We start from the raw sequence: 6315 nt of genomic DNA, 5'->3' as shown, positions 1-6315 counted from the left end.
GTGTGTGTGTGTGTGTGTGTGTGTGTGTGTGCATGTGTGTGAACTGCATTCTTAATTTTCAATAATTGAACTGAAAAACAAAGAAGCAAAGATGATTGTTCTCATATGTGTAGATGGATATAATGACCAAATAATTAAATTCAAAAGTCATTAAATCAAGATTCTTTTTTGTTTTCCCTAAAGCTATTTCTAACATCAAGCATTTATCTGATTAACAGATTCATAGCTGTTAGTCTTGTTTTTTTGTCCATTCTTACTTCCTCTTAGTCATAGCTATGGTTGTGACAGTTTTCCAAAATATACATTATATATACCAGTTGTACATGTGTTCATTATTTGTAATCCTAGGCATGGGGCTTCTCTTACCCTTAAAAATGAATAAAGCTTATAAGGATTGGGAGGGTTAAAGGTATCAAAGTAAATGAATAGTTTTAAAATAAGATAAACTTTATTATAGGTTACATTTATAAAAACTATTGGTTTTTCTGGGACACAGCTGAAAGTTTTTATTTATATAAAAACTTTTTATTTATATAAAAACTTTTTATTTATATGAAAACCTTTTATTTATATAAAAAAAACAGTAATGAGCATATAATACCACTAACAGTTAAGGTTTTAATATAAATGATATCAGATGTTATATATACCAATCTGAGTCAGAAGAAGAGCAATATTGCTGTTCATGTGATACAAACATGTCTTTATTCCTTACTGATTACAACGCAAACTGACTATCATTCTAGTTCCCAAATTCGGTACCATAAATTACTTTTTCCTTCACTTCTGTTTAACTGTGCTGTTTTATTTTCACAAGTTCTCTCATCCGTTTCATAGATAATTCATTTCATAATTCTTCAATCACCAAAACAGCAACTGAATAGACCATTCTACAAATGTCCAACATATGATGTTCAAAGTTTGTGATGAAAAGTGGGCTTTGCTCATTTTCTGTCTCAAATTAGTGCTTACAATGATTATGATCATCTACACTATTATTTTAACATTTTATTAATGTAATATATATGACTTATACAAAGAGGAACAACTATATATTTCTTCAGTTAGTAAGGCAGTTTGTCTGTTGCTAGTTGGTGTTGTTGTTTAACCATAAGTATTCCCTGATTGAGTACACCTATATTTAAAGGCATACAAACCATGACTATTTTGTTGTTATTGTTTTGTTTTTTCATTTTCAAGAATAATGTACCCTGGACAACATTATACAATGTGGAGTTGTTTTTTTTAAGAGACAGATTGTTGAAATTTAGCTGCTATTTGTGGAGGTGCATGGCTTAGTAGTTAGGGTATTCAGTTCCTGATCATAAGGTTGTGAGTTTGATTCCTGGTGGTACAGTGGGTCTTTGAACAAGACACTTTATTTTACATTGCTCTAGTCCACTCAGCTGGTAAAAATGAGTAGTACATGTATTTCAAAGGGCAAGCCATGTCACATTCTATGTCCTGCTGGATCTCCCTGAGAACTACATTAAAGTCTGTGGAGTTCTCAACCATTTGCATGTTAATTTCACTAGCAGGCTGTTCCATTGATCAGATCAACAGGCAGCCTCATCATTGTAACCAGTAGAGTGCCAGTTATTTGTAACAGACCAAGCAACTATTTAGAGGTACCAGTACTTTAACCTCCTAGATATAATAGCCAAACCTGCCTCAAATCACACTTCACTGTTTTAACAATGGACATAGAAAATGTAATCCTAAAAAAACTATGGTTGAGGTTGATTATAAGTTAATTAGGGCTTACCTGAAGTTAAACAACAACAAGTATATATTTTTCTATGCTTCTTTCATATAATATTTTAAAGACATCATTGTTTCAACAGAGTAATATCATTACTTTTTTGGTTTGCTTTTTGATCCAAGTACTCTCTTATACCATCTCGAAAAATTTATTCTTTGCACCTGATATCATAAGATTGAGTTATATTCACAAAACAGTACAGTTATTATTTTTGCATAAAGTTATGCATAGCTTTGATAGAATAAGAATTTGTCATTCAAGGAAACTGATGCTGATTTACATGAACAACTGTTAGTCAATAAAAGGATTTAATAAAATTTTTACTTGTACACGAAACAAAAACAGTTTTTCATTTTTCCCTACTTTCAGGCAAAGCCTGAAACATTAGAGTCTACAATCCTGCTGACAGTAAAAAATTTATGAGACACATGTATTAATTTTTATGATACCTAAGTATACATAACTTATATAAATCACTCACTCACAATCATTGCATTCATTTACTGGATTTTACCCCAGTGCATACATAACTGGCGCAAATTTTTTCTCTTTGATATCTTCAACAAAAAATACAACAAACATCACCACTGATCACAATTAGACATCTATTTAATTGTGTTAACAGGAAAATGCTATGGAAGAATTTTGTCTATGAAATTTTATAACATCGTCTACATATAAGAGATACATTTTTAAGGACTTGTATTTGTGTAATTAACACAAACAAGAGCAGCAGAGACAACAGAGATACAGTAAAGTATAAGATTAATATAATTAATGGATTGCAGAATTTAGTTTCATCCATCTCATCCATTATAATAGATACCAACAATATACTAAGGTTGGCTTAATATATTATTGCACTCTCCTTCAAATATTGACTTGATGCATATATAAATAATCATAATTAGTAACCTTTTGATGCAGTTGAACAACCAATTGCAACCATCAGGGATTCACAGTATAGGTTGTACTATTCATCCTTTCAATCACTGAATACAAAACATGGCTCATGAGAACCCCATTAGGATGCTTTTCTGCAGTCACCATCTCACCCTTGTACATCAATCCATTGCAGGGTTACCCATTTACAGCTGAGTGAACTAGAGCAATATGAAATGAAGTGTTTTGTTCAAGAACACAATGCACAACTGGTTTAGGAATTGAAATCATGATCTCACAATCATGCATGCAACACCCTAATTACTAAGCCACACACCTTCAATAATTATAATTAGTATTAGGTTGGCCAAAAAGTCCTTTCAGTTTTTTGTCACTGCTAAATTTCAAGCACTCTGTGAAGTAGCTAACTTCAGTCTGTCCTTTGCACATGCACACTCATTAGATTCTTGATACTTCAACATATTTTGATATGAACTTACAACAAGACAGGCTGTATTTTGTGTGCTTGGGATCACCTTGAAAATGGAGAACCAAAACAAACATTATTAATACTGCATGCTTTTTCATTAAAAAAAAAAAACAAGAAAGCAGTGGAAACCTACAGGAAGATATGTGCTTTGTTCAGAGAGTATGCTGTTACAGAATGTGTCTGCCAGAGATGGTTTTCGAGATTTTGATCAGGAAATTTTTTGGTTCAAGATGCACCTTACTCTGGCCAACCAACTGAGATTAACAGCAGCACCAACTCCAGTGCACAACCAGGATGATTATAGATAATCCATAAATATGCAAACTGATCTGTATCAACTTGATTACATCAGCAGGTTCAATGATTGAGTTCCACATCAGTTGAATGAAGCTAATCATACTCAACAGATTTCCATCTGTGATTCATTGTAGAAATATGAAGGAAAAATCCTTTTTTTGTTTGAAGATAATGGTTACAGGAGACAAAAAATGTGAAGAGCAAATGATCATGGAGGAAGCACAGCAAGGTACCACAAACAATCTGCAGAGCAGGACTTCACCCAAAAAAGGATATGTTTTCAATTTGGTGAGATTTGAAGGGTGTTGCCTTTTGCAAGCTTCTTCCCATTGGCAGGACCATCAATTTGGATGTGTACTGTAACCAGCTGGACAAATTAAGTGCAGCAATCCACCAAAAACGTCCAGCACTTGCTAACCATAAGGACAGACTTTAACCTTGGTAATGCCAAACCACATACTTCTTTGCAGACATGCTAGAAGTTACTGGGAATTTTTTGCTGCACCACCCATATTCACCTGACCTTGCAACTTCAGATTTCAATCTCTTCAAAGTTCATTGAATGGACAAACCTTCAATTCTGAAGAGGATGTAAAAATTCACTTGGAAGATTTTTCTTTTTTTTTTCTTTTTTTTTTGTCAGTAAAAACAGGGAATTCTTTGAGTAGAGGATTACAAATCTACCCCCAAGATGGTAGCAGATACTGGAATGAAACAGTAATTATATCATTGATTGAATAAATCATTTTGTATCTAAACCTTGTGTCTCATTTTTGCTTCAAAAACTGAACAAACATTTTGGCCAACCCAATATAAACTCAAATGCAGTTGGTAGAAATAGTGCTAGATTAAATAATTTACTAATTTGTTTCATCCTTCTGCATCATGATTCCAATAGAACAAGAGATGACTTTTCCTTTCATAGCTGATAAAATATCCACTAATTATGAACTGGGATTGATTCAATCGACCATGCATCTTTAGCATTGAGCTAATGTAATAAATTAATATCAAAACAACTTTGGTATTTGTAGTTTTTACTGATATTGTCATATTATTGTAAAACCTGATATTGCTTTATTCTCTCATACATATGTCTTTTTAATACACACTCACTTTGCACTTAATTAGTTTTCAGAACCTTTAGCCTTATTAGACTATGTTGGAAATAAAACAATGCCAAAGAAAAATACAATATTCAACAAGTCTAATTTTATTTTCAAAAGTTAATTATCCAAAAGTAGCCTTTTTGCCATTTAAATTTGACATATCATCATGAATTTAAAGATGATGAACAATAGAATTCATGTTGCTAAATGTGTATGAATGGGTTATTTCTGGAGTTTAAAAACTGAAGAACAAGGATTGAAATCTTTGTTTTTAATTTGACAATAAGCAGAATCATGTTTCCAATAATTCTAATTGTTAAAAAGTATACCCATAACCACAACTGTTTCAGGGAATTATTTAGTTTATTTATTTTTGTTTCATGATCTATTTCTTTATAATCGACTCAAGTGCTAACACTAATTGATACCTTTCTTTTGAGTAATGTCCTTCAAGCAATAACAGAAAGTGGAATGTGTGTAAAAAGGGATCATTGTTATATGGTTTATAAGTTTTAAATTCTTATTGATACATTTCTAATTCACATATATAAATCACTTGTAAACACTTATCATGCAGACACCTACACATTCTGATTCTCAGTCATTTAAAATATAGTTCATATAAGAAAAAAAATTATACAATTCTTACAAAAATAACAAAATGCAAACAAAAATACAAAAAAGTAGTTGTATTTTAATGCAATGAAAGTCTAAAAGCTTTTATTATATGAATTAACTCTTGGGCTCACAATGTATAATTATATAGATTACTATTTCAAATTTCTTGTATTATTTATTGAAATTCCTATGAATTAGCAGTCAGATAAAATAAAAACTAGTAGATACTGAAATGTGTATTTGGGAAGTTTACTGTGTACATTTAACATAAAATTATATTTATATTTTTAAAACCCTCAATGATTATCCACTGCACCACCACTATGATCGCATTGATCATCATCATGTGCTTTGGTTGCTCTAATCTTTCAACATTTAAACATTTCAAGTATTTCTACATAGTTTTTCATATGACTAATTTTAATGTTGAGTTGTTTTTTTAACATGGTTTTCTAGTCTTTAAATCTAAACTTACTTCCAAAAATACTGTTCACTATATTGACTGAGTTTTCTGCCATCTGGATACTTATGTTATTCCAGAACAGAGGTCTACAATATTAGTACTACTAATACTAATGCTTATTGGTTCACAACAGACACTACTCAAGTGTGTCTCCATATAGTGAATCAAGAATGAATCCACCTGATGGAGTTCATTATTTTACAAGATATAATCACTGGGGAAATTTAACTTGACTCTGCAAGCTAACAAAATCCTTGTGAAATTCACAATGCTACTACTATTTAGACTGAAAACTTGTTCCTACCATGCAGTTTTTATTACAGTTACATAGACTGGACTATCTGAAGTTTAAGAGAGCTAGCCACAGGTACAGTAATGCACTGGTGGCAAACTATAAGCCATCAGACTATCAGCTTACTGTTGTAGGAAATTAGTAATAATGGTACACCCCTCCCACATGACAAATAAAATAACCTAGTCACTATAAGTAAAGAGAAGTACGTGAAGTACCAGAGTACACAGTAGGTGGTCAACAGATAGTTGTGTCTTTACTGGTTTTACTAAGTATACTGTATACCAAAGTGACCGTTATATCAATACAACACTTACTTGTTGGCAAAAAAATGAAAAAATTGCTTGTATTCCTGCAAATTCCTGTATCTGTAATACTTCCTTCAATCTATTATATGGAGAC

The sequence above is a fragment of the Octopus bimaculoides genome, chromosome 5 (genome assembly GCF_001194135.2).
Source record: "Octopus bimaculoides isolate UCB-OBI-ISO-001 chromosome 5, ASM119413v2, whole genome shotgun sequence".
NCBI classification, from domain to species: domain Eukaryota; kingdom Metazoa; phylum Mollusca; class Cephalopoda; order Octopoda; family Octopodidae; genus Octopus; species Octopus bimaculoides.
The sequence above is the reverse complement of the archived record's forward strand: the minus strand, read 5'-3'. Positions refer to the sequence as shown.